At 46.8% G+C, this 20,569-nt stretch overlaps 1 protein-coding gene across 11 annotated transcripts in view; it reads right to left on the bottom strand.

Annotated features, from left to right (window-relative positions):
- MAP4K4 (mitogen-activated protein kinase kinase kinase kinase 4) overlaps nt 1-20,569 on the bottom strand; it is a 513,631-nt gene that overhangs the window by 93,434 nt on the left and 399,628 nt on the right. The window lies entirely within an intron of this gene.

The raw sequence follows: 20,569 nt of genomic DNA, 5'->3' as shown, positions 1-20,569 counted from the left end.
ATTACTAATTTGACTTGTATCTTTTGGTTTGGATACATGGCTTGTATGACATTTTGGAATGTTTGGACTCTCTGTGGACTTGGAGTGGCAATTCCTTTTACTGTGTTGATTGTTGCTCCTAGGTATTGCTGTGTTTGACACGGCAGAAGGTGTGACTTTGAGTAATTGATTGAGAAACCTAGTTTGTGTAGGGTTTCTATGACGTAATTTGTGTGTTGTGAACACTGTTTTTGCGTGTTGGTTTTGATTAACCAATCGTCTAGGTACGGGAACACATGTATTTGCTGCCTTCTGATATGTGCAGCTACTACTGCTAGACATTTTGTAAAACCTCTTGGCCAAGTTGTTATTCCGAATGGCAACACTTTGAATTGGTAATGTATCCCTTGGAATACAAACCTTAGGTACTTCCTGTGTGAAGGATGTATTGGTATATGGAAATATGAATCCTTTAGATCCAGTGTTGTCATGTAGTCTTGTTGTTTGAGCAGTGGGATTACTTCTTGTAATGTAACCATGTGAAAATGGTCTGATTTGATGTATGTATTTAATATTCTGAGATCTAGTATAGGTCTTAGTGTTTTGTCTTTTTTGGGTATCAGAAAGTACAGTGAGTAAACTCCTGTGTTTAGTTCTTGTTTTGGTACTAATTCTATTGTTTCTTTTTGGAGCAATGCTTGAACTTCTAATCCTAGAAGATTTATATGTTGTTTCGACATACTGTGTGTTTTCGGTGGGACTGTTTGAGGGAATTCGCGAAATTCTATGCAATAACCATGCTGGATAATTGCTAGTACCCAAGTATCTGTTGTTATTTCCTCCCAATGTTTGTAAAATTGGCTTAATCTTCCCCCCACAGGTGTTATGTGATGGGGATGTGTGACTTGTGAGTCACTGCTTATTTTGAGGACTTTTGGGGCTTTGGAATTTTCCTCTACCTCTTTGGAATTGTCCCCCTCTATATTGCCCCCGAAAACTTCCCCGCTGATATTGGCTTTGGTAAGTGGGCCTTGTTTGTGATGTTGTGGTTTCTGCAGGTTGTCCTCGAAACCCTCCCCTAAAAGGTGTTTTGCGAAAGGTGCCTCTGCTCTGCGGGGAGTAGAGTGCGCCCATGGCTTTTGCCGTATCAGTGTCTTTTTTGAGTTTCTCAATAGCAGTGTCGACTTCCGGCCCAAACAACTGCTGTTCATTAAATGGCATATTTAGCACGGCTTGTTGAATTTCCGGCTTGAAACCTGACGTGCGGAGCCATGCGTGCCTTCTTATTGTTATTGCAGTATTTACTGTCCTTGCAGCTGTATCTGCTGCATCCATTGAAGACCGTATCTGATTATTAGAGATACTTTGTCCTTCTTCCACCACTTGTTGTGCTCTTTTTTGGAACTCCTTGGGTAAGTGTTCTATCAAATGTTGCATCTCATCCCAGTGAGCTCTGTCATATCTTGCCAAAAGCGCTTGTGAATTGGCAATGCACCATTGGTTTGCTGCTTGTGCTGCAACCCTTTTGCCCGCAGCATCAAATTTGCGACTCTCTTTGTCTGGAGGTGGTGCGTCTCCCGAAGTATGAGAGTTTGCTCTCTTACGAGCTGCCCCGACAACTACTGAGTCTGGAGTTAACTGCGTTGTAATATAAACAGGATCTGTTGGCGGTGGCTTGTACTTTTTCTCCACCCTTGGAGTTATGGCTCGGCCTTTAACAGGATCTTGAAAGATTTGTTTTGAATGTTTTAGCATTCCTGGGAGCATAGGTAGTCTTTGGTACTGGCTATGAGTGGAGGTTAGCGTGTTAAACAAGAAGTCATCCTCAATTGGTTCTGAATGCAAGGTGACGTTATGGAAAGCAGCTGCCCTTGCGATCACCTGTGTGTAAGATGTACTGTCCTCAGGAGGGGACGGCCTGGTAGGGTACGAGTCTGGGCTGTTGTCAGATACTGGAGCATCGTAAAGGTCCCATGCATCGGGATCATCTTGACTCATGGCAGTATGAGTTTGTGAGTGCATCAGTGGAGGAGTTGCTACTGGTGATGTGTGCAATGATGGTGGCGGAGAAGGTGGTGGAGTTGTTTTCTTTGCCACCTTTGCCTGTGGCTCCTTGTCCTTTTCGTGAAAGGCAGGTTTTCTTTTTGTTTTAATTGGAGGAAGAGTGGTTATCTTCCCTGTGTCTTGATGAATGTGGAGCCTCCTTTGAGTATAGTCTGGCTCTACAGCTTGAAGTTCCTCTCCAAATCTATGTTTTTTCATTTGTGAGGCTAATCCTTGTTCCTCTGTATAGGAACCTGTTCTCGGCTCCGAGGCTGGATGTTTCGGAACCGAAACTTTTTCGGAGGTCTTTTTAGGCTCCGAAGAAACCTTTGTAATTTTCGGCGTGCTGGTGTCTCGGTGCCGAATTTGTTCGGTGCCGCTGTCACGGTGCCGAAATTTCTCAGAGCCGATGTCTCGGGTCCGAGATTGCTGTGTGGCGGTATCTCGACCGGAGTCGGATGACTTCGACACCAGCGTGCCCTTTTTCGGTGCCTTGGCTCGGTCACCGCTTTTTTGGGTTAAGCCATGGCCTGTTGGCGGTGGCGTCCCCTGGGCTTTTGTTGACTTCTCGTGAGTCTTATGTTTCGACGTCTTACTCACGGTTTTCGGCGTTTCTTCGGCCTCGAGCTCTTCCGAGTCCGATTCGTGGATAGAGAAAGCTTCCTCTTCTTCCTCGAAACGCTCTTGTTCTGTCGGCGTCGACGCCATCTGCAGCCTTCTGGCTCTTCGGTCTCTTAACGTCTTTCTGGACCGAAACGCTCGACAGGCCTCACAAGTATCTTCCTTGTGCTCTGGGGACAAGCACAAGTTACAGACCAGATGCTGATCCGTATACGGATACTTGTTATGGCATTTTGGACAGAAGCGGAATGGGGTCCGTTCCATCAGCCTTGAATCACACGTGGCCAGGCCGACCAGGCCCCGACAGGGGATCGAAAAAACCCCGAAGGGCCACCGGAACTCTTCTAAATTCTGTGTCGATCTGTTGTAACTAACCTGATACCGAACGCAAACAATACCGACGTTTTTTCCGAGATTCTAACTAACTTTCCGACCCGAAACACGGAGCGAAAAGGAACACGTCCGAACCCGATGGCGGAAAAAAAAACAATCTAAGATGGAGTCGACGCCCATGCGCAATGGAGTCGAAATGGGAGGAGTCCCTCGGTCTCGTGACTCGAAAAGACTTCCTCAAAGAAAAACAACTTGTAACACTCCGAGCCCAACACCAGATGGCGGGATGTGCACAGCATGTGTATCTGCAGCTACACATGCCATCGAACATATATCTACATATGTACAAATGTTGTTAACTTGGACTACAGGCTGCCGGGGAGGTAGGGGGGTGCATGTGAATCTGTAGCAGAACATGCCACTAACAGGTGTACACTGGGTAAGTGACATTTTCTTTTTGATGGCAGGTGTAGCTGCAGATACACATGCTGTGCATAGACTACAAAGCAGTTGGTCCTCCCATAAAAGCGGTGGTTAGCCTGTAGGAGTTGAAGTTGTTTGAAATAATGTTCTGAGTACAGCCTGACCTACTGTGGCTTGCTGTGTTGCCACAACATCTACACAGTAATGTTTAGTGAATGTATGTGGTGTTGACCAAGTGGCTGATTGACATATTTCAGCCATTGGTATATTTCCTAAAAAAGCCATTGTAGCACCTTTCTTCCTTGTGGGATGTTCTTTAGGAGTAACTAAGTTGTCTTTTGGCTTTAACGTAGCATGTTTGGATGCATCTTACAATCCATTTTGCTAATCCTTGTTTTGAAATGGGGTTACCTGTATGAGGTTTTGGAAAGACTACAAACAGCTGTTTAGTTTTTCTGAATGATTTTGTTCTATCTATATAGTACATTAGTGCTCTTTTTATGTCTAATGTATGTAGAGCTCTTTCTGCCACAGAATCTGGCTGTGGGAAGAAGACTGTCAGATCCACTGTTTGATTTATATGAAACGGTGATACCACTTTTGGAAGAAATTTGGGGTTAGTTCTTAGTACAACTTTATGTTTTTGTACTTGTATGAATGGTTCTTCAATAGTGAAAGCTTGAATTTCACTGACTCTATGCAATTATATAATTGCGACTAGGAAGGCAACCTTCCATGTTAAGAATTGCATTTGACATGAGTGGATAGGTTCAAATGGTGGGCCCATAAGCCGCTTAGGCACTATGTTTAAATTCCAAGAAGGAACTGGAGGTGTCCTGGGTGGAATGATGCATTTTAAGCCTTCCATGAAGGCTTTAATAACAGGAACTCTAAATAAAGAGCTGTGCTGTATATTTTGTAAATATGCTAAAATTGCAGTAAGATGTATTTTTATGGAAGAGAATGCTAAATTTGATTTTTGTAAATGAAGTAAATAGCATGCAATATCCTGTATTGATGCTGTAAGAGGGTCAATCTGTTTAGATTGACAGTAATATACAAATCTTTTCTATTTGTTAGCATAGCACTTTCTAGTATTGGGTTTTCTTGCTTGCTTAATCACGTCCATATATTCTGATGGTAGTTGGAAATACCCAAACTCTATGACCTCAGGAGCCAAATCACCAGATTGAGTGTGTTGAGATTTGGGTGCCTGATCTGCCCTTTGTTTTGTCTCAAAAGGACTGGTCTGTTTGGGAGTGTGGTACTACTGATAGGTCTAATAATGTTGTGTACCACGGTTGACGGGGCCACGTTGGTGCTAGGAGTATCATATTGAGTGTGTTTTGACGCAATTTTTTGACTACAAATGGAATGAGTGGGAGAGGGGGAAAGCGTAAACAAATATCCCTGATCAATTGATCCATAGAGCATTGCCCTTGGATAGGGGGTGTGGGTGTCTGGATGCAAAGTTTTGGCATTTTGCGTTTTCGCTTGTGGCGAACAGATCTAGGTTTGGTGTTCCCCATTGTTGAAAGTATTTATGAAGTACCTGAGGGTGAATTTCCCACTCGTGTGTTTGTTGATGATTTCTGCTGAGGACATCTGCCAGTTGGTTGTGTATCCCTGGAATGTATTGTGCTACCAGGTGAATTTGGTTGTGTATTGCCCATTTCCAAATTTTTGAGCTAGGAGGGAGAGTTGGGACGAATGTGTCCCTCCTTGCTTGTTTAGGTAATACATAGTGGTTATGTTGTCTGTTTTGGTCAGGACAGTCTTCGGAGTGAGAAGAGGCTGATAAGCTTTGAGTGCTATGAAGACAGCTAACAACTCTAAGTGATTTATGTGTAGCTGTTTGTGCGGGCATCACATTGTCTTTGGATGTTGTGATTGCTGAGGTGAGCTCCCCAGCCAATCATGGATACATCTGTTGTAATTATGGTCCGAGGCACAGGGTCTTGAAATGGCCGCCCTTTGTTTAGATTTGTGGAATTCCACCACTGAAGGGACATGTATGTTTGCCGGTCTATCAACACTAGATCTTGAAGTTGACCCTATGCTTGTGACCATTGTTGTGCAAGGCACTGTTGTAAGGGCAGCATGTTTAGTCTTGTGTGTGGAACAATTGCAATACATGATACTATCATCCCTAAAATTTTCAGGACAAATCTGACAGTGTACTGTTGACCTGTCTGTATGCATGCAATTATATTTTGGAATGCTTGTATTATTTGGGTATTTGGACTTGCTAGCGGCTTTCGAGTATTTCGTATTGCACCTAAATAACGTTGTAATTGTGCAGGTTAAAGTTGAGACTTTTGGTAATTTATTGAGAACCCTAGATTGTGCAGGGTTTGTATTACGTAATGTGCATGGTTTTGACACTGCGTATGACTGTTTGATTTTATTAGCCAGTTGTCTAGATATGGAAAGACATGTATATGTTGTCTTCTTAGGTAGGCTGCCACTACTGCTGGGCACTTTGTGAATACCCTTGGAGCTGCTGTTATTCCGAAGGGTAACACTTTGAACTGATAGTGCTTTCCTTGAATGACAAACCTGAGATATTTTCTGTGCGCCGGATGGATGGGTATATGAAAATATGCAGCCTTGAGGTCTAATGGTGCCATGAAATCGTGTTTTTGAAGTAGTGGGATAACATCTTGAAGAGTTACCATGTGAAAGTGTTCTGGATGTAAAGGTTGAGATCTAATATTGGTCTTAAGGTGCCATTCTTTTGGGGAATCAGGAAACAGTGAGTAAACTCCTGTTCCTACTTGATTTTGTGGAACGGGTTCTATAGCTTTTTTTGAGTAATAAGAGATTTTACTTCTTCCTGTAACAGACTGATGTGTTCCGTGGATAATTTGTGTGTTTTAGGTGGAATGATTGGGGGAGTTTGTATCAATTCTAGGCAATAACCATTGCGGATAATTGATAGTACCCAATTGTCTGTGGTAATGTTTTGCCAATTGGTGTGGAACTGTTGCAGTCTTCCTCGCACAGGGGAGGAATGGAAGGGGATGAGACAAGTCACTGTTTAGTGTGCTGTGAGGTTTGTTTAGAGGTTTGAAATTTTCCTCTACTTCTGGGATACTGTCCTCTATATGTGCCCTTAAAACCACCTCGTTGGTATTGAGGTTGGCAGGCTGGTTTTGCCTGCGATGTGGATGCCTCTGCTGTTTGAGCTCTAAATCCACCTCTAAACTGAGGTTTCCCATAGCTTTTGCGGTGTCTAAATCTTTGGCAATTTCTCAATTGCAGTGTCCATTTCTGGGCCGAAAAGTTGTTTTTTATTGAACGGCATATTTAGCACTGCAGGTGTGATTTCGGGTTTGAAACCCGAGGACCTGAGCCATGCATGCCTCCTTATTGTCACAGCAGTGTTAACACTCCTGGCAGCTGTGTCTGCTGCATCTAGGGCAGACCTAATTTGATTATTAGTGATGGCTTGCCCTTCCTCCACTATTTACTGTGCCCTTTTTTGATGTCCCTTGGGGAGATGCAGAATTATGTCTTGCATCTCATCCCAATGGGCCCTGTTGTATCTAGCCAACAACGCCTCCATTGATTGGCTGCCTGGGATGCAACTCTTCCCTGCAGCATCAAATTTTCTACTCTCTTTGTCTGGTGGGGGTGTGTAGGAAGTTGGCTCTGTATGTGCTATTTCAAAGTAAGGAATAGCATGCACAGAGTCCAAGGGTTCCCCTTAGAGGTAAAATAGTGGTAAAAAGAGATAATACTAATGCTCTATTTTGGGGTAGTGTGGTCGAGCAGTAGGCTTATCCAAGGAGTAGTGTTAAGCATTTGTTGTACATACACATAGACAATAAATGAGGTACACACACTCAGAGACAAATCCAGCCAATAGGTTTTTATATAGAAAAATATCTTTTCTTAGTTTATTTTAAGAACCACAGGTTCAAATTCTACATGTAATATATCATTCGAAAGGTATTGCAGGTAAGTACTTTAGGAACTTTAAAGCATAAAAATTGCATGTATACTTTACAAGTTATTGACAAATAGCTGTTTTAAAAGTGGACACTTAGTGCAATTTTCACAGTTCCTGGGGGAGGTAAGTTTTGGTTAGTTTTACCAGGTAAGTAAGACACTTACAGGGTTCAGTTCTTGGTCCAAGGTAGCCCACCGTTGGGGGTTCAGAGCAACCCCAAAGTCACCACACCAGCAGCTCAGGGCCGGTCAGGTGCAGAGTTCAAAGTGGTGCCCAAAACACATAGGCTAGAATGGAGAGAAGGGGGTGCCCCGGTTCCGGTCTGCTTGCAGGTAAGTACCCGCGTCTTCGGAGGGCAGACCAGAGGGGTTTTGTAGGGCACCGGGGGGGACACAAGCCCACACAGAAATTTCACCCTCAGCAGCGCGGGGGCGGCCGGGTGCAGTGTAGAAACAAGCGTCGGGTTCGCAATGTTAGTCTATGAGAGATCTCGGGATCTCTTCAGCGCTGCAGGCAGTCAAGGGGGGGGGTTCCTCGGGGAAACCTCCACTTGGGCAAGGGAGAGGGACTCCTGGGGGTCACTTCTCCAGTGAAAGTCCGGTCCTTCAGGTCCTGGGGGCTGCGGGTGCAGGGTCTCTCCCAGGCGTCGGGACTTAGGATTCAAAGAGTCGCGGTCAGGGGAAGCCTCGGGATTCCCTCTGCAGGCGGCGCTGTGGGGACTCAGGGGGGGACAGGTTTTGGTACTCACAGTATCAGAGTAGTCCTGGGGTCCCTCCTGAGGTGTTGGATCTCCACCAGCCAAGTCGGGGTCGCCGGGTGCAGTGTTGCAAGTCTCACGCTTCTTGCGGGGAGCTTGCAGGGTTCTTTCAAGGCTGCTGGAAACAAAGTTGCAGCCTTTCTTGGAGCAGGTCCGCTGTCCTCGGGAGTTTCTTGTCTTTTCGAAGCAGGGGCAGTCCTCAGAGGATGTCGAGGTCGCTGGTCCCTTTGGAAGGCGTCGCTGGAGCAGGATCTTTGGAAGGCAGGAGACAGGCCGGTGAGTTTCTGGAGCCAAGGCAGTTGTCGTCTTCTGGTCTTCCGCTGCAGGGGTTTTCAGCTAGGCAGTCCTTCTTGTAGTTGCAGGAATCTAATTTTCTAGGGTTCAGGGTAGCCCTTAAATACTAAATTTAAGGGCGTGTTTAGGTCTGGGGGGTTAGTAGCCAATGGCTACTAGCCCTGAGGGTGGGTTCACCCTCTTTGTGCCTCCTCCCAAGGGGAGGGGGTCACAATCCTAACCCTATTGGGGGAATCCTCCATCTGCAAGATGGAGGATTTCTAAAAGTCAGAGTCACCTCAGCTCAGGACACCTTAGGGGCTGTCCTGACTGGCCAGTGACTCCTCCTTGTTGCTTTCTTTGTTCCCTCCAGCCTTGCCGCCAAAAGTGGGGGCCGTGGCCGGAGGGGGCGGGCAACTCCACTAAGCTGGAGTGCCCTGCTGGGCTGTGACAAAGGGGTGAGCCTTTGAGGCTCACCGCCAGGTGTTACAGCTCCTGCCTGGGGGAGGTGTTAGCATCTCCACCCAGTGCAGGCTTTGTTACTGGCCTCAGAGTGACAAAGGCACTCTCCCCATGGGGCCAGCAACATGTCTCTGGTGTGGCAGGCTGCTGGAACTAGTCAGCCTACACAGACAGTTGGTTAAGTTTCAGGGGGCACCTCTAAGGTGCCCTCTGGGGTGTATTTTACAATAAAATGTACACTGGCATCAGTGTGCATTTATTGTGCTGAGAAGTTTGATACCAAACTTCCCAGTTTTCAGTGTAGCCCTTATGGTGCTGTGGAGTTCGTGTTTGACAAACTCCCAGACCATATACTCTTATGGCTACCCTGCACTTACAATGTCTAAGGTTTTGTTTAGACACTGTAGGGGTACCATGCTCATGCATTGGTACCCTCACCTATGGTATAGTGCACCCTGCCTTAGGGCTGTAAGGCCTGCTAGAGGGGTGACTGACCTATACTTGCATAGGCAGTGAGAGGCTGGCATGGCACCCTGAGGGGAGTGCCATGTCGACTTACTCGTTTTGTTCTCACTAGCACACACAAGCTGGCAAGCAGTGTGTCTGTGCTGAGTGAGAGGTCTCCAGGGTGGCATAAGACATGCTGCAGCCCTTAGAGACCTTCCTTGGCATCAGGGCCCTTGGTACTAGAAGTACCCGTTACAAGGGACTTATCTGGATGCCAGGGTCTGCCAATTGTGGATACAAAAGTACAGGTTAGGGAAAGAACACTGGTGCTGGGGCCTGGTTAGCAGGCCTCAGCACACTTTCAATTGTAAACATAGCATCAGCAAAGGCAAAAAGTCAGGGGGCAACCATGCCAAGGAGGCATTTCCTTACACAACCCCCCCCCCCCAAACGAAAGAGGATGAGACTAACCTTTCCCAAGAGAGTCTTCATTTTCTAAGTGGAAGAACCTGGAAAGGCCATCTGCATTGGCATGGGCAGTCCCAGGTCTGTGTTCCACTATAAAGTCCATTCCCTGTAGGGAGATGGACCACCTCAACAGTTTAGGATTTTCACCTTTCATTTGCATCAGCCATTTGAGAGGTCTGTGGTCAGTTTGAACTAGGAAGTGAGTCCCAAAGAGGTATGGTCTCAGCTTCTTCAGGGACCAAACCACAGCAAAGGCCTCCCTCTCAATGGCACTCCAACGCTGCTCCCTGGGGAGTAACCTCCTGCTAATGAAAGCAACAGGCTGGTCAAGGCCATCATCATTTGTTTGGGACAAAACTGCCCCTATCCCATGTTCAGAGGCATCAGTCTGCACAATGAACTGCTTAGAATAATCTGGAGCTTTGAGAACTGGTGCTGAGCACATTGCTTGTTTCAGGGTGTCAAAGGCCTGTTGGCATTTCACAGTCCAGTTCACTTTCTTGGGCATTTTCTTGGAGGTGAGTTCAGTGAGGGCTGTCACAATGGATCCATATCCCTTCACAAACCTCCTGTAATACCCAGTCAAGCCAAGGAATGCCCTGACTTGAGTCTGGGTTTTTGGAGCTACCCAGTCCAGAATAGTCTGGATCTTGGGTTGGAGTGGCTGAACTTGGCCTCCACCTACAAGGTGTCCCAAGTAAACCACAGTTCCCTGCCCTATCTGGCATTTGGATGCCTTGATAGAGAGGCCTGCAGATTGCAGAGCCTTCAAAACCTTCTTCAGGTGGACCAGGTGATCCTGCCAGGTGGAGCTAAAGACAGCAATATCATCAAGATAAGCTGTGCTAAAGGACTCCAAGCCAGCAAGGACTTGATTCACCAACCTTTGGAAGGTGGCAGGGGCATTCTTTAAACCAAAGGGCATAACAGTAAACTGATAATGCCCATCAGGTGTGGAGAATGCTGTTTTCTCTTTTGCTCCAGGTGCCATTTTTATTTGCCAGTACCCTGCTGTCAAGTCAAAGGTACTTAAGAATTTGGCAGCACCTAATTTGTCTATGAGCTCATCAGCTCTTGGAATTGGATGAGCATCTGTCTTGGTGACAGAATTGAGCCCTCTGTAGTCCACACAAAACCTCATCTCTTTCTTTCCATCTTTGGTGTGAGGTTTGGGGACTAAGACCACTGGGCTAGCCCAGGGGCTGTCAGAGCGCTCAATTACTCCCAATTCCAGCATCTTGTGGACTTCCACCTTGATGCTTTCCTTAACATGGTCAGACTGTCTAAAGATTTTGTTCTTGACAGGCATGCTGTCTCCTGTGTCCACATCATGGGTACACAGGTGTGTCTGACCAGGGGTTAAGGAGAAGAGTTCAGGAAACTGTTGTAGGACTCTCCTACAATCAGCTTGCTGTTGGCCAGAGAGGGTGTCTGAGTAGATCACTCCATCTACTGTGCCATCTTTTGGGTCTGATGACAGAAGATCAGGGAGAGGTTCACTCTCTGCCTCCTGATCCTCATCTGTTACCATCAACAGATTTACATCAGCCCTGTCATGGAAGAGCTTAAGGCGGTTCACATGGATCACCCTCTTGGGGCTCCTGCTTGTGCCCAGGTCCACCAGGTAGGTGACCTGACTCTTCCTTTCTAGTACTGGGTAAGGGCCACTCCATTTGTCCTGGAGTGCCCTGGGAGCCACAGGCTCCAGAACCCAGACTTTCTGCCCTGGTTGGAACTCAACCAGTGCAGCCTTTTGGTCATACCAAAACTTCTGGAGCTGTTGGCTGGCCTCAAGGTTTTTGGTTGCCTTTTCCATGTACTCTGCCATTCTAGAGCGAAGGCCAAGTAAATAGTCCACTATGTCTTGCTTAGCCTCATGGAGAGGTCTCTCCCAGCCTTCTTTAACAAGAGCAAGTGGTCCTCTTACAGGATGACCAAACAGAAGTTCAAAGGGTGAGAATCCTACTCCCTTCTGTGGCACCTCTCTGTAAGCGAAAAGCAGACATGGCAAGAGGACATCCCATCTCCTTTTGAGTTTTTCTGGGAGCCCCATGATCATGCCTTTTAATGTCTTGTTGAATCTCTCAACCAAGCCATTAGTTTGTGGATGGTATGGTGTAGTGAATTTATAAGTCACTCCACACTCATTCCACATGTGCTTTAGGTATGCTGACATGAAGTTGGTACCTCTGTCAGACACCACCTCCTTAGGGAAACCCACTCTGGTAAAGATACCAATGAGGGCCTTGGCTACTGCAGGGGCAGTAGTCGACCTAAGGGGAATAGCTTCAGGATACCTGGTAGCATGATCCACTACTACCAGGATATACATATTTCCTGAGGCTGTGGGAGGTTCTAGTGGACCAACTATGTCCACACCCACTCTTTCAAAGGGAACCCCCACCACTGGAAGTGGAATGAGGGGGGCCTTTGGATGCCCACCTGTCTTACCACTGGCTTGACAGGTGGGGCAGGAGAGGCAAAACTCCTTAACCATGTTGGACATATTGGGCCAGTAGAAGTGGTTGACTAACCTCTCCCACGTCTTGGTTTGTCCCAAATGTCCAGCAAGGGGAATGTCATGGGCCAATGTTAGGATGAACTTCCTGAACAGCTGAGGCACTACCACTCTCCTAGTGGCACCAGGTTTGGGGTCTCTGGCCTCAGTGTACAGGAGTCCATCTTCCCAATAGACCCTATGCGTTCCATTTTTCTTGCCTTTGGACTCTTCAGCAGCTTGCTGCCTAAGGCCTTCAAGAGAGGGACAGGTTTCTTGTCCCTTACACAGCTCCTCCCTTGAGGGTCCCCCTGGGCCTAAGAGCTCAACCTGATAAGGTTCAAGCTCCAAAGGCTCAGTTCCCTCAGAGGGCAGAACTTCTTCCTGAGAAGAGAGGTTCCCTTTCTTTTGCTGTGTTGTAGTTGGTTTCCCAACTGACTTTCCTGTTCTCTTGGTAGGCTGGGCCATTCTTCCAGACTCCAGCTCTACTTGTTCACCCTGTGCCTTGCATTGTGCTCTTGTTTTCACACACACCAGTTCAGGGATACCCAGCATTGCTGCATGGGTTTTTAGTTCTACCTCAGCCCATGCTGAGGACTCCAGGTCATTTCCAAGCAGACAGTCCACTGGGATATTTGAGGAGACCACCACCTGTTTCAGGCCATTGACCCCTCCCCATTCTAAAGTAACCATTGCCATGGGATGTACTTTTCTCTGATTGTCAGCGTTGGTGACTGTGTAAGTTTTTCCAGTCAGGTATTGGCCAGGGGAAACCAGTTTCTCTGTCACCATGGTGACACTGGCACCTGTATCCCTCAGGCCCTCTATTCTAGTCCCATTAATTAAGAGTTGCTGTCTGTATTTTTGCATGTTAGGCGGCCAGACAGCTAGTGTGGCTAAATCCACCCCACCCTCAGAAACTAGAGTAGCTTCAGTGTGGACCCTGATTTGCTCTGGGCACACTGTTGATCCCACTTGGAGACTAGCCATACCAGTGTTACCTGGATGGGAGTTTGGAGTGGAACCTTTCTTGGGACAGGCCTTGTCTCCAGTTTGGTGTCCATGCTGTTTACAGCTATGACACCAGGCCTTTTTGGGATCAAAGTTTTTACCCTTGTACCCAGTGTTTTGTGAAGAGGCTCTGGGCCCACCCTCCTGTGCAGGTTTTTGGGGGCCTGTAGAAGACTCTTTACTATTTTTAGTTTTGGTTGTCTCATCACCCTTCCCCTGGGGAGTCTTTGTGACCCCTTTCTTTTGGTCACCCCCTGTTGAAGTCTTGGACACCCTTGTCTTGACCCAATGGTCCGCCTTCTTTCCCAATTCTTGGGGAGAAATTGGTCCTAGGTCTACCAGATGCTGATGCAGTTTATCATTGAAACAATTACTCAATAGGTGTTCTTTCACAAATAAATTGTACAGCCCATCATAATTACTTACACCACTGCCTTGAATCCAACCATCTAGTGTTTTCACTGAGTAGTCAACAAAGTCAACCCAGGTCTGGCTCGAGGATTTTTGAGCCCCCCTGAATCTAATCCTGTACTCCTCAGTGGAGAATCCAAAGCCCTCAATCAGGGTACCCTTCATGAGGTCATACGATTCTGCATCTTTTCCAGAGAGTGTGAGGAGTCTATCCCTACACTTTCCAGTGAACATTTCCCAAAGGAGAGCACCCCAGTGAGATCTGTTCACTTTTCTGGTTACACAAGCCCTCTCAAAAGCTGTGAACCACTTGGTGATGTCATCACCATCTTCAAATTTTGTCACAATCCCTTTGGGGATTTTTAACATGTCAGGAGAATCTCTGACCCTATTTATATTGCTGCCACCATTGATGGGTCCTAGGCCCATCTCTTGTCTTTCCCTTTCTATGGCTAGGAGCTGTCTCTCTAAAGCCAATCTTTTGGCCATCCTGGCTAACAGGAGGTCATCTTCACTGAGAGCATCCTCAGTGATTTCAGAAATGTGGGACCCTCCTGTGAGGGACTCACTATTTCTGACTAACACAGTTGGAGACAGGACTTGAGGGGTCCTGTTCTCCCTATTTAGGACTGGAGGAGGGACATTGGCCTCCAAGTCACTAATTTCTTCCTCTGTGAGGTCATCATCAGAGGGGTTGGCTTTTTCAAACTCTGCCAACAGCTCCTGGAGCTGAATTTTGGTAGGTCTGGAGCCAATGGTTATTTTTTTGATATTACAGAGAGACCTTAGCTCCCTCATCTTAAGATGGAGGTAAGGTGTGGTGTCGAGTTCCACCACATTCATCTCTGTATCAGACATTATTTTGCTAAAAGTTGGAAGACTTTTTAAAGAATCTAAAACTGTTTCTAGAATCTAATTTCAAACTTTTAACAAACTTTTAAACTCTAAAAGACAATGCTAAACAGGGACTTAACACACAAGGCCCTAGCAGGACTTTTAAGAATTTAGAAAAATTTTAAATTGCAAAAATGAATTTCTAATGACAATTTTGGAATTTGTCGTGTGATCAGGTATCAGGTATTGGCTGAGTAGTCCAGCAAATGCAAAGTCTTGTACCCCACCGCTGATCCACCAATGTAGGAAGTTGGCTCTGTATGTGCTATTTCAAAGTAAGGAATAGCATGCACAGAGTCCAAGGGTTCCCCTTAGAGGTAAAATAGTGGTAAAAAGAGATAATACTAATGCTCTATTTTGGGGTAGTGTGGTCGAGCAGTAGGCTTATCCAAGGAGGAGTGTTAAGCATTTGTTGTACATACACATAGACAATAAATGAGGTACACACACTCAGAGACAAATCCAGCCAATAGGTTTTTATATAGAAAAATATCTTTTCTTAGTTTATTTTAAGAACCACAGGTTCAAATTCTACATGTAATATCTCATTCGAAAGGTATTGCAGGTAAGTACTTTAGGAACTTTAAAGCATAAAAATTGCATGTATACTTTACAAGTTATTGACAAATAGCGGTTTTAAAAGTGGACACTTAGTGCAATTTTCACAGTTCCTGGGGGAGGTAAGTTTTGGTTAGTTTTACCAGGTAAGTAAGACACTTACAGGGTTCAGTTCTTGGTCCAAGGTAGCCCACCGTTGGGGGTTCAGAGCAACCCCAAAGTCACCACACCAGCAGCTCAGGGCCGGTCAGGTGCAGAGTTCAAAGTGGTGCCCAAAACACATAGGCTAGAATGGAGAGAAGGGGGTGCCCCGGTTCCGGTCTGCTTGCAGGTAAGTACCCGCGTCTTCGGAGGGCAGACCAGAGGGGTTTTGTAGGGCACCGGGGGGGACACAAGCCCACACAGAAATTTCACCCTCAGCAGCGCGGGGGCGGCCGGGTGCAGTGTAGAAACAAGCGTCGGGTTCGCAATGTTAGTCTATGAGAGATCTCGGGATCTCTTCAGCGCTGCAGGCAGTCAAGGGGGGGGGTTCCTCGGGGAAACCTCCACTTGGGCAAGGGAGAGGGACTCCTGGGGGTCACTTCTCCAGTGAAAGTCCGGTCCTTCAGGTCCTGGGGGCAGGGTCTCTCCCAGGCGTCGGGACTTAGGATTCAAAGAGTCGCGGTCAGGGGAAGCCTCGGGATTCCCTCTGCAGGCGGCGCTGTGGGGACTCAGGGGGGACAGGTTTTGGTACTCACAGTATCAGAGTAGTCCTGGGGTCCCTCCTGAGGTGTTGGATCTCCACCAGCCGAGTCGGGGTCGCCGGGTGCAGTGTTGCAAGTCTCACGCTTCTTGCGGGGAGCTTGCAGGGTTCTTTCAAGGCTGCTGGAAACAAAGTTGCAGCCTTTCTTGGAGCAGGTCCGCTGTCCTCGGGAGTTTCTTGTCTTTTCGAAGCAGGGGCAGTCCTCAGAGGATGTCGAGGTCGCTGGTCCCTTTGGAAGGCGTCGCTGGAGCAGGATCTTTGGAAGGCAGGAGACAGGCCGGTGAGTTTCTGGAGCCAAGGCAGTTGTCGTCTTCTGGTCTTCCGCTGCAGGGGTTTTCAGCTAGGCAGTCCTTCTTCTTGTAGTTGCAGGAATCTAATTTTCTAGGGTTCAGGGTAGCCCTTAAATACTAAATTTAAGGGCGTGTTTAGGTCTGGGGGGTTAGTAGCCAATGGCTACTAGCCCTGAGGGTGGGTACACCCTCTTTGTGCCTCCTCCCAAGGGGAGGGGGTCACAATCCTAACCCTATTGGGGGAATCCTCCATCTGCAAGATGGAGGATTTCTAAAAGTCAGAGTCACCTCAGCTCAGGACACCTTAGGGGCTGTCCTGACTGGCCAGTGACTCCTCCTTGTTGCTTTCTTTGTTCCCTCCAGCCTTGCCGCCAAAAGTGGGGGCCGTGGCCGGAGGGGGCGGGCAACTCCACTAAGCTGGAGTGCCCTGCTGGGCTGTGACAAAGGGGTGAGCCTTTGAGGCTCACCGTCAGGTGTTACAGCTCCTGCCTGGGGGAGGTGTTAGCATCTCCACCCAGTGCAGGCTTTGTTACTGGCCTCAGAGTGACAAAGGCACTCTCCCCATGGGGCCAGCAACATGTCTCTGGTGTGGCAGGCTGCTGGAACTAGTCAGCCTACACAGACAGTTGGTTAAGTTTCAGGGGGCACCTCTAAGGTGCCCTCTGGGGTGTATTTTACAATAAAATGTACACTGGCATCAGTGTGCATTTATTGTGCTGAGAAGTTTGATACCAAACTTCCCAGTTTTCAGTGTAGCCCTTATGGTGCTGTGGAGTTCGTGTTTGACAAACTCCCAGACCATATACTCTTATGGCTACCCTGCACTTACAATGTCTAAGGTTTTGTTTAGACACTGTAGGGGTACCATGCTCATGCATTGGTACCCTCACCTATGGTATAGTGCACCCTGCCTTAGGGCTGTAAGGCCTGCTAGAGGGGTGACTGACCTATACTTGCATAGGCAGTGAGAGGCTGGCATGGCACCCTGAGGGGAGTGCCATGTCGACTTACTCGTTTTGTTCTCACTAGCACACACAAGCTGGCAAGCAGAGTGTCTGTGCTGAGTGAGAGGTCTCCAGGGTGGCATAAGACATGCTGCAGCCCTTAGAGACCTTCCTTGGCATCAGGGCCCTTGGTACTAGAAGTACCCGTTACAAGGGACTTATCTGGATGCCAGGGTCTGCCAATTGTGGATACAAAAGTACAGGTTAGGGAAAGAACACTGGTGCTGGGGCCTGGTTAGCAGGCCTCAGAACACTTTCAATTGTAAACATAGCATCAGCAAAGGCAAAAAGTCAGGGGGCAACCATGCCAAGGAGGCATTTCCTTACAGGGTGCACCACCCGATGACTGAGTTTGCCTTTTTTTCTGGCAGCGCTTATTACTACCAAAACTGGAGGGAGTTGTTGAGTTATGTAAACAGGATCAGAGGGAGGTGGCTTCTATTTCTTCTCTATCCTGGGAGTAATTATCCTTTCCTTAACTGGCTCACTAAATATTTTATCAGCGTGTCTTAGCATGCCGGGGTGCATAGAGAGCGACTGGTATGTTGAATGTGTGGAGGAGAGTGTATTAAACAAAAAATTGTCCTTCATCGGTTCAGTGTGCATGATGACATGATGGTATACTGCAGCCCTAGCTACAACTTGATTGTACCCTGCACTATCCTCAGGTGGTGAAGGTTTAGAGGAATAGCAGTCTGGGTTGTTGTCGGGAATGGGATCTGAATCATCAAGATCCCATGGGTCTACACTGTCTTGTTGCACGTCAAACAAATGTGATGGTGACTGCATTGGTGTAGGACTGGTAGGTGGAGAGATATGCAGGTGTGAAGAGTGAGGAGGAGAAAATTGAGGAGGTGGTGGTCTCTGCTTTGGCACTTTAGCTGGAGGCTGCGTAGTGTTCAATTCCTCCTGAAAAGCTAATTTCCTCTTAGGTTTCAGAGGGGAGGTGCTGTTAGGATTCTGCAGGTTTCTTTGGGGACATGAATCCTGGCTTGCCCTTTGTCCATTACTTCAAGTATTGGCTGTGCTTGAGAGTTCTCTCCTCCGTGTAACCTGCTCTTTTCAGCTCCGAAGCCGGCTTTTTCGGTATCAAAAAAGATGGTGTAGTAGATGTTCTCAGCTCCGAAAGGGATTTCTGACTTTTGGACTCCGAAAAACGGTGTTTGCTCCAGTTGGATACGAAGCCTTTTGTCGACTTCGACAGTTTCGGAGGAGTGACCTTTTTCGGTGCCGAACTGGCAGTTTGGTCACCAGATGTTTTTTTGGGGTCAATCCATGGCCTTCCGGCAGTGGCGAACCCAAGGGGCAGGCGTACTCACATGTTGTCCTGCCGTGACCGGTCTGTCTTCCTCGGATTCCTGGTCGAGTCGGAACCTCGAACAGAGACTGTCTGCATGACCTCTTCTTCGATGTAGAGATGTTCGGAGCTTCTGGACGCCATCTCGAGTCCTTGTGTTCTTCTGTCTCGAAGTGTGTTTTTAGATCGGAAGGATCAGCAGACTTCGCAATTTTCTTCCCGATGATCTGGGGAAAGGCTAAGATTACAGATGAGGTGTTGCTCTGTATAAGGGAATTTTGCGTGGCACAGAGGACAGAATCGGAATGGAGTCCGATCCATGTGGCTTCCACGTGGTCGGCCAGACTAGGCCCGAGTTGGGCGCACGTGCCCCGAAGGGCAAGTACAGATGTCTTTTCCGACAGAACCAATGTTTCGATAGAAGATGTAAACCCGATCGATACAATACCGAAGAAAATAAAGCGCTTTCAAAGTTTTCTGAATCGAACTATCGGAGCGAAATGAAACGCGTCTGAACCCGACGGCGGGAAGAAAACAATCTAACTTGGAGTTGATGCCCTTGCGCAATAAAGCCGAAGAGGAGTCACCACTTGATCCTGTGACTCGAAAACACTTCTTCGAAGAAAAGCAACTTGTAACACTCCGAGCCCAACACTAGATGGCAGAAGTATATGCACAGCATGTGTATCTACAGCTACACATGCCATCGAATATATATATCTGTTTATGGATGGAGAGCCAGTGGAGGACTCCGATCAGAACAGAGCAAAGTAAGTGATCTTCATGCCTGTCCTGGTTTTCAAGACAGTAGTGTTTCATCAATGTATGCACAGACACTAACTTGGTGGATGAATAGAACAAGCGCACCTTGCACCAGCAATCGTTATGGCATTGGACCAGGAGAAATGAGCCTTTAAGCCCTCCGGTGACTTCTTTGTGGCTAGTGCATCACATATTTTAATACAAAGATCTATCCTCATTGATAGGGTCCTCTTTTGCACAGCCTTCCCTTTTTGTCCCAGAGAAACTCCAGAAAACTGATAATATACGTAATTATTTTTTATGCTACATAAAAGGTCACAGCTCTTTAAGAATCAAGTCTTCCCTTCTCTTTCGAGGGTAAGATGGAATAAACACAAAAAAAAAGTTTAAAAAAAGAAATCACTGGCAGAGTAATTTATTGCTCATCATGGGAGGTAATCACAAACTTGGGCAGGAAAGCTGCCCTGGAGCTAAGTATCAGTTTGTCCAGAAAGAGGAGGTTTTATTAAAAAAACGTCTGTAAGTTGTTCTTGGGACATGTTCAAGTACGTCAGTTTTCCGTGTCAGAAGCCTTTGAAAACAGCTGTGCATCGGCTTGAAGGAAGTACACATTGAAAATGTCAAGTGACAGTTGACGTCCAACTGAGACAAACAGTTTGGAAGGGCAGAATACTGACAAAGTTGGAGAGGACTCCAGATTTCCATCAAAGGGCATAAAAAGAAACTAGGTGATGTTAGTATCAGGAGGAGGAGTTTATATGTGGCTCCACTCAATCACTTCCGGTGCAGTCAGGCAGCCACATCAGCATCAACTACTGATGTGCAATAGCATTGCTAGAAAAAGTCCCTGGATTCAGTCTGGTCCCTGGGGCTGTTGTGAAGGCGAGTGATATATATAGATTGAAAAACTGTTTATGGAAAGCTCTGCCCCAACTAAACCCATCTTTTTATTCACTTTTTAGTCCTACCTCCCTTTATCTCTATTGGCTATGAACCCTAAAAGCCCCTTATCACCCTTTACCTCTACCCACCCCTGAACCTTAAACCCTAAAAACCCTTTACCTCTACCCACCACAGAACCCTAAAAACATTTCTCCCTTCAATGCCACCTGTCAGTGAACCCTAAACTCTCTTACCTCCCTTTCACTCTACCCCCTCCTGAACCCTAAAAACCCCTTACACAATTTTACTTCTAAAATAACACTTACCTCCAACCACCGACATTCTCCTATATACATACATTGTAAAACATGTTATAATGCTTGCTTTTTAAAGGCTCATGCATAGTAAAAATAGGTTGTAAAGGTAGGCTGTTGTAAAAAAAAAAAAAATAATAATAATA

Source organism: Pleurodeles waltl, chromosome 8, assembly GCF_031143425.1.
Source record: "Pleurodeles waltl isolate 20211129_DDA chromosome 8, aPleWal1.hap1.20221129, whole genome shotgun sequence".
Taxonomy (NCBI): Eukaryota; Metazoa; Chordata; class Amphibia; order Caudata; family Salamandridae; genus Pleurodeles; species Pleurodeles waltl.
This window is presented reverse-complemented; position numbering and strand designations above follow the sequence as displayed.